Source organism: Xiphophorus hellerii, chromosome 23, assembly GCF_003331165.1.
Source record: "Xiphophorus hellerii strain 12219 chromosome 23, Xiphophorus_hellerii-4.1, whole genome shotgun sequence".
Classification (NCBI taxonomy): Eukaryota; Metazoa; Chordata; class Actinopteri; order Cyprinodontiformes; family Poeciliidae; genus Xiphophorus; species Xiphophorus hellerii.
The window spans coordinates 8,582,908-8,598,413 of record NC_045694.1 but is presented as its reverse complement, the minus strand read 5'-3'; the positions used below and the strand labels follow the sequence as shown (position 1 = coordinate 8,598,413).

Genomic DNA, 15,506 nt, shown 5'->3' with positions numbered 1-15,506 from the left:
AGCATTGATTAATGCCTGGTTTTAAAATTAGTTAACTGAACTTGTAGCCATTATTCTGTGCCCATTGTTGGACCCGATCGAACCGTTATAACTAGAATTTCTGTCGGCTAATGTGTGATCTCAGGTTTTGAAAATGGGCCGACAATCGGCCGACAGCTCTAAGATCGTGTCATGTGCGCTGGGCATTACACTAAGGATATGAGGAAGGGAGGAGTCAGTGGAGAGCACCGGAGTTGAGCCTTTGTTCATTCAGTGTCATTAACAGAAAGAGAAAAAGGCTGAAGAAACAATAAAGCCGATAATTAAAATGAGGTCGATAGTTTTAATTTATCGTGCGATTAATTGATTTATTGTTTATCGCGACAGGCCTATTGCTGCCAAACAAAAATCCTCACACAATGAAAAATGTTACATAGTACAAAATATTAAACTTTTCTGTTAATTTAATAGTAAACAGGACCATAAACATAATTTCTACGCAAAAGGTGATTTTGGTACGCCTTAACCTGCATTTTAAATCATTCTTGTTAAATGTGCATGTTTAGCTTATTGCAAAGCAGGCAACCAAACTTTTTTCCTTTTTACATTTTTAATAAAATAAATACTTTTACAGTCCACCAATACTTTCCACTGGATAGTTTTGGTCCATGTGGCAAAAGGTTTGGCCACCACTGACTTAGTCAGCGCCAAATACAGATGAAAACAGTCCAAAGCCAGATCGAGGGCAGCTTCGTTCAGAATAGATGTCAGAAAATGTTATCTGGTCATGCACAAAAAATTTAAATAAATAAAAAAAATTGCTGGTCACTGGCACAAAAATCTATTTTTTTTTCCTGATCCATGAGCTCAACAAATCTAAGTACTACAGGGACAATACAACAACACTCCTTAGTACAGATGCTATTACTGAGTGAAGTAGGAACTAGCATCAACTTACTATAAAGTCAGAAGAAACACAAAGATGCAAGAAGTTTTCTACTGCATATTGAAATGTCTCCAGTTCATTCAGGCTGTGAGAGAGCGAGAGAAAGCAAGACTTCAAGAGAAACAATAAGGCTGAATGTACTGCAGAAAGTAGCTCATATGTTCTCCTTTTTAGATTATAACTTGTATCTGTCATGGAAAATGTTACATTTTGACAATGTTAGAGTTAAGGTAAATATCTAGAGCTCCTATATTGGTATACACATGGAGGCAGCTATCTATATTGTGTAAAGCTATGTACCTATAAAAAGCAAAATCAGAGAAACTGATCATTTTGCAGTCGTCTCTTTATTTTTTCCAGAGCTGCCTTAGAGTGCAAAACCTATTTTCATTCAATTTATCACAAAACTATTTGTCTGTTATGTATAAGGACTTTAGCACAGCTGAGTTAAGAAAAAAATAATAATTTAAGGGTGTCAAACCTAAACGTGTGTGTCTTGCATCAACAATGAACTCTGTATAATTGCTACTTTTATAGACTCATTTTCTTATCTCACATTGCATCTGGTGGAAAGCTGAGCTGAGTGTTTCAGTGTTCATGTCTGAATAACGGTTTAGTTCAGGTGGCTAAATGTGTTTGTGGTTTAGGCGTAACATCAGGAGATGAGCTGCTGATGTCATGTTGGTTGAACAGCTGATCACAAATTGTCACTAGGTCAGGAGACCTAGGTCTGGGACAGATTTTAATCGCAGGTATGAACTCACAAAGCGGACCATTTGGAGTTGGATCACACAGCACTACACAGCAAAATCAAAAAGGCCCAGAGAGTGTTTTGGGTGAGATTTTCCTTTGTCTTAGTTCAACTATCAATTTCGAAAGGGAACTACTCTTTTTAGGAAAATATTTGAAGTTAGAGCTAATGCACTTGTTGCAACATGAGGAGACTATGAGTCACAAATAGCCAACAACAACCACATCACCTCTTTGCCATCATGCTGAGGCTTTTCTGCCTAACTTTGCTGACTAGCTTTACCGCTAATGATCTGTTTGTGTTGAAAACCAAAAGAGATATTTAAATCAGTCCAACAGCCCTCCTTTCACAGCAGAGTAACAAATATAATTAACTAGAACATTAGACAACATAAAAAAGGAACAGGATTTCCACAGGAAGAAAAAACCCCCACAGAGGGTTGAATTTCCCAATTATTTGTCCACAGCAGATTGCTTCTGTTTTTCCTTTTTTAATCACGTTTCAGATAAAACAATATCAAAGTAAAGGAAATATTTCCACGTTTACACAGCAGGTCTTCGGGAGCCACTATGATTTTTGCTTCACTTCTATGTGAACAGTTTACGACCACAAAGCGATTCGCATGTGCAGAAGAAGAACTTTGAAATCACACGGCAGCGCGTTGTTTACGATCTATGGATCAGTTTTACAGTTTATTCAGCAAAGGGAGCCAACAGGATTGTCTCAACATCATAACAACACGCAAAAAAAGCTAACAGAAAGAAAGCACAGCTAACAGCAAGGGCGTTTTGTGGAACATTAACTTCTGCAGAGAAGTCTGTTTGAATGAGTAGTCGGTGCCAAGAGTGGTGGGATTGTGATGTGATGCGTTTCACTGACACAGACTTCTTTTATAATTTCATAATTATAATTTTCAGCCGTTGTTTGTGTCTGGATTTACAGCGTCTGGCTTCTTCTGGTGCAAAATTACAATACATGTCTCTCATTAGTGACGTAAAAGTTGAATTAAATGCAATGTGACAGTTCTGACTGCAGACGCAATCCGATGCATATCCAATGTAGTATCACATGAAAGTAACACAAATCGGAAAAAGTCGGGTCACATGTGGGCTAAAAATGTGAATTTTGGTCGCATTCAGCTGCTCTGTGAACATAGTCTAGTTAGCTTTCAAATTATGATTGAATCAGCTAAATCGGAAGGTTTTTAAGCATGAGTGACTTCAGCCTCTAAATCAAATTTAAGTAAAGACTTTGACTAGGCCATTTCAAACCCTTCTTTTTGTTTTATTATCCTGCTGCATAACCCAAGTGTTAGCAACCTTAACATCACAGACTGATGGCTTTTACCTTCATTTTCTAAGAGAAAGGGAGAGAGAAAAAAATCATGGTTTAATCAATTGCAGCAACTCTACCAGAACCTGGAGGAGTAAAGGGGGTCCCAGATCATGACACTTCCACCACCATATTTCGCTGAAGATTAAACGCTGCTCTTTGGAAATATCCCTTTTTGCCAAATTATTCTAAAAAGTTTCCCTTTGTCTCATTATTCACGAGTTTTTGGGGATCAATGAGATATTTTTAAGGCAAATGTGTGGCGGATCTTTGTGATTTTATTGCTTTCATCTTGGATCAAAAGCTGCTTTTGAACGGTTTCTTTCTTGCTGTTGATTCATAAACACCCACTGTACCTGACGCTAGAGAGGCCTGCAGCGCTTTGGATGTTATTCTGGGTTCTTTTGTGAAGAAGCTGTTAAGGGTTAATTAGAGTTACTTCATGATTTAACAAGTAGGCAATTACTTTTTCACAGGTGAATGAATGGTTTGGATAACTTTTCCCACCTTAATTAATGAAATCAATTGAAATCTGCATTTTGTGTTTACTCTGGTTGTCTTTATCTGATATTAAAATTTTAACACGTCTGACAAAAAAATAAAACAAAAGAAAACAAAAACTGCATGTCAGCAATGTATTTAGAAATGTACTACCGGAACATAAACACACATTTATCTGGCAAATGTCGCCAAATAACTCAATATTCCTTAATCATTATTTTGAAGATATGTATTTAGAAAAAACACATTTAACCTAAATTAAAAAGTCAATTCGAATAGTACATCTGTTACATTCTTTGGTTTAAACACTATATTTGTTAAAGCCACAAGCTGGGCTACTGAGTAATGTCTAACCTGTCATTACTCTGGGCAAGCAACAATTGCTTTTCTAGTTGTCACGGAGACGTGATTTGGAAAATTTTCCAATTTAAAACAAATGCATTAAATCATTTTTTGGACACAGGGACAATAAAGTCTGTAGGTTAAAGCACATTAGCATTTTGCAGATGGTCGCATCCCAAAATAAATCAATGATACTGGCAGATCATTGCTGGAAAATACACAGGCAGCTCACACACCACTGAAGACATCAGCAAGACAAAAAAACTAACTTAAAAAATCTACTGGTCTACTGAAATGCAAACCTCAAACCCTGCCACACAATGTCTTAGAAAGTTACACAATGCCTTTAAAGAAGTATTCACACCCTTCCAACTTTTAAAAAAAATTTCACAAGCTTTAGAAACTTGTATGTGTTAAAACAACACAGAACACTGCGTATTGTGAAGCAGAAAAAAAACAATATTTTCTAAATGTTTGCAAATAAAAAGCTGAAAAGTGTCACATACATATGTATTCAGCCACCCAGAATTATTAATATTTTATAGAAAACTCCTTTCACTGCCTTTTAGGGTCTTTTTCTACCAGCTTGCACATGTAGAGACTGACCTTTCTGCCTTTGTTCTTGAACGAAATAGCTCTAGCTCATTCAGACTGGATGAAATCTGTGAACACCCATTTTAAAGTCCGGCTGCAGATCTTCAGACTGGACGGTTCTAAGACATGAAATCATTCCATCGTTGCTCTGGCTGAACCTCTGCCCCAGTCTCAAGTCTTGTAAAGCCTACAACAGGTTTCCCTCCAGTATTGCTGTGTATTTAACTCCGTCCACTGACCCTTTTCCACTAGCACCTAGCAGCAAAACTCGACTCTACGCAGTTCTGGTGGTTTTCCATTACAATTGAGTAAGAGCTCTAGTGGGTGGGGTTGACGTGTATTTTGACAGCCTTAGAGTCCAAAACATAGTGCAACACAAACACAACATTGGAGGAGAAGGAAGCCATATTGAACATTCTTGTCAATCTGTGGCTCTGAGTGCGTTTTCACAAATGTTGGGTCAGATTATTGCAACCAGCCAATCAGTCGTGGTTTTCTGTGTTTTCAGTCTGACTCCCAGCGAAGTGGCTCTAAAAAAGGGGCCAGTATCACAGAACCATTACTGGTGGAAAACCAAGTTGAGAAGGTGCCACTGGAAAAGGGCCACATCTTCCCATCAATTCTGACCCAATTTCTGTCCCTGCTGAGGAAAAGCATGATGCTGTCACCACCATGTTTCACCCAGGGAATGTCCTGCTCCATGTCAGTTTCTCTCCACATGCAACATTTTGCATGAAAGGCATAAAAGTTCAACTTTGATCTCATCTGACTGAATATTTATTTCTTGTTTTTCAGTGTGTATTTAAATGGGATGTTTCTAGGCTTTCTTTCAGCAATCCCTTTCTTCTTGCAATTCTTCCATAAAAGCCAGATTTGTGGGGTGATCGACCAACAGATTGTTCCATCTGAGCTGTGGATTTCTGCAGTTCCTCAGGAGTTACCATGGGACTCTGAGCTGTTCTCTGTTTGATGCCGTTCTTGCTCAGCCTGATGGATGGATGTACTGCTCTCTGTGAAATGTTCAAAGCTTGGGATATGATTCAAAACTTAACCCTTTAAACTTATCCACAACTTTCTCCCTGGCCTGTCAGTTGTGTCCCTTGGCCTTCATGTTTTCTCACAGATGTTATACAAAAAAAAAAAACTTACACTGTTTTTCAAGTGGGAACCAAAACTGCAACATTTGTTACATTTTTAGCTGGTACAATTCACACTGTGTCAAACAATCCAAAACCCTTTGAAAAACCTGTTCCCCTCCTCACCTGTGGGGGCGCTGAACCAAGCACCACTGAAGAAAATGACACAAAAACCTTTGAAGAAGCCACTAAATGCAACTTCTTTCTTTATGAAACGTAAACAAATGGAGTGGCGTCGGATTTTAGAAGTGTATGATTTCTGTTTTGACTTTGACAGAAGACCATGAGCCATTTCTCTGTTTGGTTGTATTTACCCAGAATGCCCTGCATCATAGTCTGCGTCCTGCTTTTGGAGTGTAGCTCAATTAAAGTGGATCAAACAGGGCGATTAAAGCCGACTAAATAGGTCTGGTGCAAATGCAAAATAAAAGGGACCGAACACGCATGCAACATTTTTCAGATTTTATTTTTTAAGGTTTATTCTTAAAAATTTATTATTTTCTTTCCACTTCATTATCAAGGACTACTTTGTGTTGGTCTCCCAAATAAAATCACAGAAAATTCAGTAAAATTTGTGGCTGTAATCTGGAAAAATGCATCAAAGTTTAAAGGACAAGAACAATACTGAACGGTATTGTGTACAACATGCTCCTACCTTTTCTGCAACATGCATCTTATTCAAGTTTGAATAAATGTTTGAGGTCCTGCCTTGGTGACATTTTCAGGTCAACAAGGGCTTTAAATGATCATCCTCATTGCATTATATCCTTACTAATGAACCCTTATGCATGAATATCCTGCTTATCAAAGAATAAATGCATGTAAGCGTACACAGCAGAGTATCAAACATTTCAGAGAAAAACACGCTGCCTTCAACAGATAAGTGTGAAAATGGTCGTCTGTGGACATAATTCAAACACCCATATCAATATCAAACCATTGCTGACAATAACCTACACACTAATTATGCATGATGCTTAGGGCTGAGCAATGTTAAGGAAAGAAGACATTGCAAAATGACTTTTGTTCTCCCTGAGCTTCAGGATCTTGGTCACTTGTCCTACATCTGGGGTGGGCACAGATAAGTGGTCCGAATAAGTTGAACAATACCAAATATTACATAGAAAAAGATTTAATGGTGAAATCTGCCACTCAGTACATGATGCAGCTCTAATTTACAGTAATAACCCAGTTTTATGCAGTCTATCCATGCATTACTTACCCTGTTGTATCTAAATAACCTCAAATTAATTAGCCCTACAACAACTATAGCCATTCGTTCAGCCCACAGCTAAAGGACAGAATATATTTTCAACAACACTAAATAATTTCTCACTGACACTTGCTTTTATCTGACACTTCACACAGGAGCTAGTGTTAAAGCGGCCTCTGACCCCTGGTCTCCGGGGTCTGTCCTCCGTAGAACCATACATTAATCCATATATGAGGCAACCACTGAACTAACCTTTATCTGCAGCGTTTTGCTTTAAATAAAGTCCAGCAGAGCAGAGAGAGGCCGACTTAAATGATAAAAAGTTTTGATTATCTTACAGAGAACAGAGATTTTAATGTAATAACATAGATAACTATATCACACATTTAAGCATGAAGCATCCAGGTGCACAGGAGGAGCATCCTGGGTGAAGGTGGAGGTGAGCGCACCAAAAAGGCTCTAAAAATCTGAGGTGAAAGCTTTGAATGCAATGGAAATGTTTCACCTTTGAGTCACTGGAGCCACAGCGAAGATGATGCACATACTGACAGACAGACACAATCTCTGCGTGTAATCTGCGTGTTCAGATGAGAGAGAGAGGGAGAGAGAGAGGGGAGAAGCAGCGATGCAGATGCCGCTCCGCGGAAAGGAGGGTCTGCATACATTACCGTACAACAGTTGCTTACAGCTAGTTTGTCTTTGTGCTCCGATCGCGGTCTGCTCCGCAACATCTGAATCCATTCGCTCGGATGTAGGCCAGCGAATGCATGCAGAGGTCCGCGCACACGCCGTGGGCAGCAGACGAAAACAAAAAGTGGAGGCTGGGAATACCTCTGAGAGAGAGAAAGAGAGGGAGAGAGGGATGAAATAAGGGAGGAAAAACAGGCCACATTATTCTGTTGTGGCCCCCCTACTTCCATCCGGTCAGCCCCCTGTCCTGCTCAGCGGTTCCCAATGTCACAGCTGAAAAAAAAAAAAAAAAAGTGCACAAAAAGCCCACATGCACGCTGTGCCCGGGCAGTCGGTATAAATATCAGCACGGAAAAACTCTGGAGAGCTCCGCGTTGCTCCCTTCCTCCAGCATAATGGAAGGACCGGGCTCTCAGGTGACCGCTCCATCCGCAGGCAAACATGGACACTAACCGGGCAGGCGGCTCGCTGGCAAAACCAGCGAAGTGACGGGAGAGCCCTGCCAGAAGACCCCCACAATCTGTCACATCTGCGCCCGATAAGGTCAGTCAACATCCGAGCAAAGTCAAAACAAGAGACCGAAACGAGACGCGAACTAAACAACAACAACAACAAAGTAACACATGACAAACTAATGATTATTTCCACTGGCCAAAAAAGCACACAAACTGGACCAACTGGTAGGTAGGTGAGAAAAAGTAGTCCACTACAGAGGGGCAGCAGAGGGGTGACAACTTATTACCGGGTCCGGCTCGCTGCGTGTTTATCCCCGGCCGCCCTAATGCTGAAGTGCTCCAGCCTCTCTTATCGGCCCTTCACCGGACCGACTCACGGAGCCACTCCGGCGTTGAAAGGCATTCACCGAGCCTCTCCTCTCCGGGCCCCCCTTGTTTCTTCTTTCACTCTCTACCTCCAAAACTGAACCAATCTGGCGCTAATCGGCGAGCGAGCGAAAAGATGTCTAATGACACAAACAGTTACCAACCCGCTCGTCCAGATGGCAAGTGAAGCGACGTGCAGGCACGACTGTGGTGGATAGATACGGCCGTGTCCAGCCTTTCGCCCCGGCCGTCCGCGGCTGCTCACTGATCTCGACGGTTTTCGGCTCTAAAAGTCCGGGGTGGGGGGGCGGGAGTAAGGGAGGAGAAGAAGGGGAGGGTAGAGAGGGGGGGTCGTCAAGACAGTCCGTTCCGTATCTCCAGCCTCCAGTCTGGTGGGAGAGAGCGGAGGGAGGGAGAGGGGCAGGAGGGTGCGCGGCGACAGCATGGGAGATGTAGTGCTCGGCTCTCCACGCCCAGCGTTGGACGCTGGAGAGGCCGGGAGCGCTCGGAACTGCAGGTACCGGCATGCAACGCGCGCTCCAGCCGCTCAGGGGAATGGGGGATCGCGACCGAAGAGTGTAACGGTGCGCTAAACTGAAAAGGCTTATCGGGGCAACGAAGTAATGAAATGTGTGTGTGCGTGTGTGTGTTTTCTTCTTCTTTTTTAAATAAGCAACGCGGGGTTGCGATTATCACGGAGCGTCTGACTGAGTCAGCCCACGACAGGTCAATTAGCAGTCAGCTGGTGAAACGGGCTTTAATAAAACCCAGAGTGGCAGAGGTTTGGGTCTGCTGCTGGAGGACTAACATGAGGGAGCGAGAGGCCCTCCAGCTGCAGCCTGGCGGACGGAGGGGGATTTTAAAACATGTCTTCTTCAAAGAACCTCTGGTCTTCTGTGGCCATGCCATCTAACTTCACCAGTCTCTTTATGAGCTTTAGTTTCACATACATGGCCAACACAAGCAAATTTTAAATAATTTCTACTATATTTGCCTTGTGGATGTCATATCAGTAAAGTGATATATTGAGGACCAGAATTAGCCTTTTCCTTTTACCTCGTTCTTATTAAAATTGTTTTTTTCCCCTAATATAAATATACAGCACGGAACTGATTAAAAGTATCAAAAACATAAAATGCTTAGTTGCAAATTCACAAATTTGCATTGTCCCACAGAGATTCGGCTCAATTAAAATGAGATTTTCATTTTACTGAATCGAGCAGCTGACTTTGAGCCAATACAAAGACACTCAAAATAAGGCTGGGTATTATTTTGAATAAGATTTAAGTTTAATTAGAGAGAAAGCACTGCTTCTTACATTTTAACTCACCCACATGGGAAAACCCATCTTACTTGCTCCATTTTTAAAAAGTTGATCTCAAATTGACTTCTTGACAACTTGATTTTTGCTGAAGCCTCATGTAGTTTACATTATCAGTGAAAATAGTCCAAATAGACCCAAAAGATTATTCAAGGCACAACACTGATTGGAAGTAACAAAAACATCTCAACCTTCAGTCACAAATACAACAAACATTAAAAAAAGCTAAGCTCATGTTGGCTTTCTGGGAACTTTTGACTTTTAACTCGACATTATGATAAATCACTTCTGTATATCTGTACAAAGTGTTTCTGACTTAAACAAATCTATTCTTATAATCTTCTCTCCTTCATAAAATCCAGAGATGAGCTTCCTGTGCTTGTGTAAATCTCCATTGTTTTCAAATCAAAATAAACCGATCTGAGACCTTGTGAATCAGAAATAGAAACTGTTTCACATATGGCGATGGAAACTGCTAACAACTATTAACAATGACAATGAAGACGGTAATTAAACAGATTTTAAACTAGACATGGGTCGATTACAGATGTCAAGGTATACCGAGACTTTTTCATTCAAAACCTTTGAGCACAGAGTGAGAAATCGCTGCCCCTCCCCCACTAGTTGCTGCACTACTTATTGATGGCAGAAGGAGAACTGCTACAGTTTTTCCCTTTCAGGAAAGTAAAGTCAGCTGTTTAAGGAGTATTTGTAAGTATGTTTGCTTACAAAAAGGTACAGCTAGTCAATAAATGTTACAGATGTGGTTATCAGAGCTATGGTAGTCAAAATGTTAGATTATTTTAGCATCAGAGGAAATAATTGTTGATTTTGTTTGAAATGCTATATAATTCTGTTAACATGTTACGTCTATGCAGTGTAATCATTGTATTTTTACCTGAGAATCACATTCTGGCCCAAACATTTTTGAGACAATATGAATTGGAAAACCTAATGAGTGAAACCTACTGAAACAAATATTTCATGATAGAGACAGCGCCTCCCTCTCTCTCTCTCTCTCTCTCCCTCTGTGTTGTGCGTCTTCAGCTCTGACATTGCAGAGCAGTATGTCAAAATCACATTTCCTGTTACCATAAGGCTAGTTTAGGTTCTGGATTCAGTTAGGTGATTTTAACTCCAGTTTGCACAGTCAGAATAATCCTAGTTTAGATTCTCATATTTCTGTGCTCGCATCATGACAGGTAAGTCAATGGAAAACGACAAGATCCCCCCACCCCCTAAAGATAAACAGCCACAGGTCATTCAGCGCTCTTACTCCATAATCACATTTTGGCACAATAGTTAAGCGGTGCAGGGAACTGCGCTGTAATTAGGCCACTTGGTCTTACCTGAATCCAGAGAGCAGAGCAGGCCTGCTGCTTTGCACGGGGGATCCACTCCTTTAGCAACAAATATCTGACTTTTCTAAACTCCAGCCTGGTGCCTGGTGGGGAAATAACCGCCCAAAACGGCCGGGCTGAAGCCGCCGTGTGGTGGGAGGAATTAGTGTGGCTGCTGCCGCCGTGCAGGACAACGACCCTGTCCACAAACTACTTCGCTGCTCCGCCGTGCAGGAGACTCCAGCTTGCCCTTCGCCATTCGCCCAGCAATGGCTGCGTGTAATCGGACAAATCGCTGACAGGCGGCCAGATGGGAAATCGGCAAAACAAATTCAAGCGGCCGATCAGTGAGGAGGGAAACGCCGTAGAGAGCCGTAACAGTCACACAAAGTGGGCAGCTGACACATCGCATTGTGTCTGAGCCTGGGGGAGCGGGCTGGGGAGGGGGGCAACCCGGAGACCCGAACCTCCGCGCAGGAGCTCCGGATGAAATCCCCCGGCTGCGACCGGCTGTTTTCTTTCACAGACTCCACACCGGATGTGTGAAGCTGGGAGTTTTTTTTAATTTTTTCATTTCAAAACTTGTTATCCACGCCATTATTGTAAATCAGGGATGTGGTATTCCGCACAAGCGACGATGGCAGCTGCGATGCCACGGATGAATGCACTTTGTTTATGTTCAAAGGCCTGTTTTTATTTTGTTCAAAGTGTGTCGTCTTCAAAGTGGGCTCACATGCTCATCTAAGTGCTAGTCATATCGGAGATTATCGACCCTATTTAGGCCGCCATGCTTCACGGCGAGGAGGATGTCCCGTCTAAGTTGGTGCTTCACCTGGTCAATAATGTCGAGGCTGCGGGGAAGTCAGGACACGCAAACCCACAACAATGCCCTTCCATCTTGGTAGAAGTGATCAATTATTCCACAGTAAGCTACAGGAAGGACAGCAGCCGCTCACAGAAACAGTCCAGAGTGATGTTATCCTCCAGGTTAATGGATGGCCCTGTGTGCTATGTTGTGTTAAATCTATCTCCGAAATGTTCAAATCGCATCTACGGGGGGCTAAACTGTGTCAGGATCTGGATTTTACCCCGCACCCGGCACGCATGGACGGCACTTCCACGGATGTCATCCCCACAACTTGGCTGTCCGTGTACATGTGACACGATCCCGCATTTAATGCCGCGGGATAACAGCGAAACATCACGCCAACTACTGTGGCTCCTTCGAGACACAAACCGGGAGGGGAAACGCAAATATCCAGGTCAAAGTTTGGCAGAGTTTTACTCGCCCTCGGCTGCGTTGTGCAATGCCCCCTTTAATGCCCCCTGCTCGCCCGTAACGCCTTTGTTATTAGTAATCGCATGGTATTGCACCGTCTTACCTTGCGCTCCGAGCCGTCGACAGCCTCAAAGCCCGCACACAGCGCAACAAGCGGCCGCCGCCGTCGCCCGGGCTTCGGTGAGGGGCCACGGGTGGGATTTTTGAAGCAGAATGAATACAGTAAGCAATTTTGGCTTGTCCTCGCGATCTTCCCTTATTGCCAGTTTTCGGTCTGCAGCAGCTGGAGATGAAAATCGCGCACCCTGGGTCCTAGCGCCGGGATAAGCCCTACAGGTGAATAACAGGCAAGGCTGGCTGCTCGCTGGGTCTCAGCCTTTCATTTTAGAGCCTTCTGCTGCTTTCTCCTACATTATCTGACTGAAATGTAACGCAAAAGCAACCGGAATAAAGCGAAATGTTATTCTGAATAAGCAATGATTTGATTTGAACACACAGGCCACATTTAACTTTCGTGATAATGAGGACTGGAAACGCTTGCTTCTGCCATTTTAACTCACAAACAGGTGTGAACACAGCACCTTAACTTCCCCTTATTGACTCCAGCTAATACACAGAGCTTATTTAAGGAGAACAGGTCTTGTTTATGAAAGTACTCACATTTTATCTTATTGCAACCACAAAACACAACATGTTTGATTGTGATTTTATGACAGACAACACAAAGGAGTACAAAAGTAGGATGGGGAGTCAGAAGTCAGATCACACATTGTTGTCACTTTTATAACAAACAGAAATCTGGAAAGTGTGGTGTGCTTATATATTCACCTAGCCTGGTGAAAGTCAGCTCCTAGCTCCTATTTGGATCTAGACTTTCAGCCACCGAGAAAATGATTGCTTACTCGGATTAGATTCTGTCTATTCTGTTGAAGCTTTAAATTTTACTCAATGGCTAACATTTGGCCATAACGTATGTAATGCACCAGTTCGACTGCAAACAGCCATCCTTTGCTGCCTTCAACTGCTTCCTCCCACATTATCTGACTGGAATGTAACTCCAAAAACAACAGAGATGTTGTTTTGGCAAGATGTTATTCTTAACCATCCTTTGCTGGTTGTTTCCATGCTTTGCTGGTTCCATCCTTCGAGGACAGAGGTGCCGAGCCGAACAAGCCGATTGTTGATGTTAATTCAGTATTTTGGAAGCGTGGCCAACATGGCATCATTCACTTCCTCCAATGCTGTTTCCTAAATTACAGGCAGACTACAATTCTAAAACAGCTCAGAAAATAAATGTCATCATTCACAAGCTTTTCTTTCTGTTCACTGATTGGTTGAAAGTCTACCAGAGAAATCAAGTTCAATAGGAGAAATACCAAAGAGGACATGATAATTGAGCAGAATTGAACGTAGGAAGTTATTGGCCAGGCTAATATTGACCCTTTTTAATAAAAAAAAAAACCCTTTAAATAAAGTCCAGTGGAAGTAAATGCCCCTAAAAGTCACCTATTTAATACAATATCAGCGGCTCTGTGAAACCTTCAGCAAACAAAGATCATGAAGACCAAAGGACACACAGGTCAGAGATAAAGTTGTAGAAAAATATGGCTTGTCATAAAATTGCACTGTATGCCAGAAATGGTGCCAACAAACTTTAATCTTTGATTTCAGTGCTTTTTTCCTGTGAGTCCCAGATTCACGGATGTAGATTCAATTCAAAACACCCAGAAGAAGGCATGGTACTGTTCTAAATGAGCACGTTTTTACGTTTAACTTACAGATTCCATCTTGACTTTGATATTAATAACGACTGAAAACATTGCTTCTGACACTTCAACTCACACACAGGTGAAAATAAAACATAATTAAACCTCTCCAGTTAAAACAAAGAGTTGCTGTGAAATCAACTAGTTTAAATTGAATGGATGGATGGACTTTGCTTTGGGCAGTGGTACGTAATGTTGGAACAGAAAGAGGTCATCTCCAAACTGATCTTTCAAAGTAATCATTAAATTGTAAGAAATATCTTGGTGTGCTGCACCATTATGGTGTCTTTAATTAAGAGAATCCAACTTCTGAAAAAAAGAGCCACATCAACTTTCTACTTGGCACACTGCAGCCAGGCAGGTACGTTTCTCCTGGCTAACGCTAAAGCCAAACGCTGAGCTGCAGACTGGATTTAGTGAAGTGAGGATGCGATGCAGCTGCTCAGAAACAGAAACTTATTCCATCAAGCTTTCTATGCTTCATTGTTCAGATCCTATGAAGGGCATATAAAGACTGGAGCTCTGCAGCTTGTTGGTGACCTCTGCACACTGTGTCGCGACCCTGGGGCTTTTGTGTTATAATAATTTTTTGTGATTTATTTATGTTCAATAGGTCTTGCCATATTCTGTTCAGTTTTCTGTATTCATTAAAGCTCTGTGGTGTTGCCATATTAGTTCACTCCTTTCTGTTTAGTTTCTTAGTACTTGTGTTTTGCTGCTTTTACATTCTAATTTATTTTCTCAGATTTGTAAATTCATTAATTGTTAGTTCTACTCCCTCTGTGTTAATTAGTCTTCCTCCCACAGCTGCGCCCCGTTTCCCCTGATCATCTCTTCTGGTTCTCTTGTCATTTTCCACCCGTCTCAGTATTTTACCTCCTGGTTTTTCGATGCTCTTTGTTGGATTCTTACGTTCCTCCACCGCTATTTTATGACCTGTTCTCATTGTGCTTCTGTTGTAAGCTTTGTCATTTTATTATAAAAATGTTCACAATGATCCTCGAAGCCTCTTTAGTCTGCATCTTGGTCCAGCTTCAACGACAGAAAACGTGACAATGTGTGCCTCAGCATCCGCTGACCTGACTCCGGATGCCACTTTGTGGCTGAGTTGCTGTCATTCTCAAACGCTTTCACTTTGGAATATTTAGTAGCGAAGAAATATCCTGGCAGGACCTTTTGCTACAGTTAACATATTATCAGGATACTTTTTCTGAAAGTGACTCATTCTTTTACAAAATGTTTGTAGAAGCAGCTTGTAAGCCCAGGTGCTGGAGTTTATACGACTGTGGCCATGGAAGTGATTTGAATGTAGGAATTCATTGATTTGGATGAGTGAACAAATACATTTGTCAATGTAGTGCAATTTCTGTGTATGTCTAGTTTTTTTTACAGTGAGTTTTTTGGGATCAACTCTTAGCTTTACTTCTCAAATTTCTGTGCAAACTTCAAGAGTTAACTCAATCCTATGGGATAACATTCTTCCCCCTAAAGATAA

The 15,506-nt window shown here is 41.8% G+C and overlaps 1 protein-coding gene across 1 annotated transcript in view; it reads right to left on the bottom strand.

The window, feature by feature from the left end:
* Positions 1-12,531, bottom strand: part of bcorl1 (BCL6 corepressor-like 1) — a 29,360-nt gene extending 16,829 nt beyond the window's left edge. Inside the window, 1 exon segment of the mRNA XM_032555097.1 lies at positions 12,349-12,531. The gene's annotated coding sequence lies outside the window, so the exon portion shown is untranslated.
* Between the last annotated feature and the right edge of the window lie 2,975 nt (positions 12,532-15,506).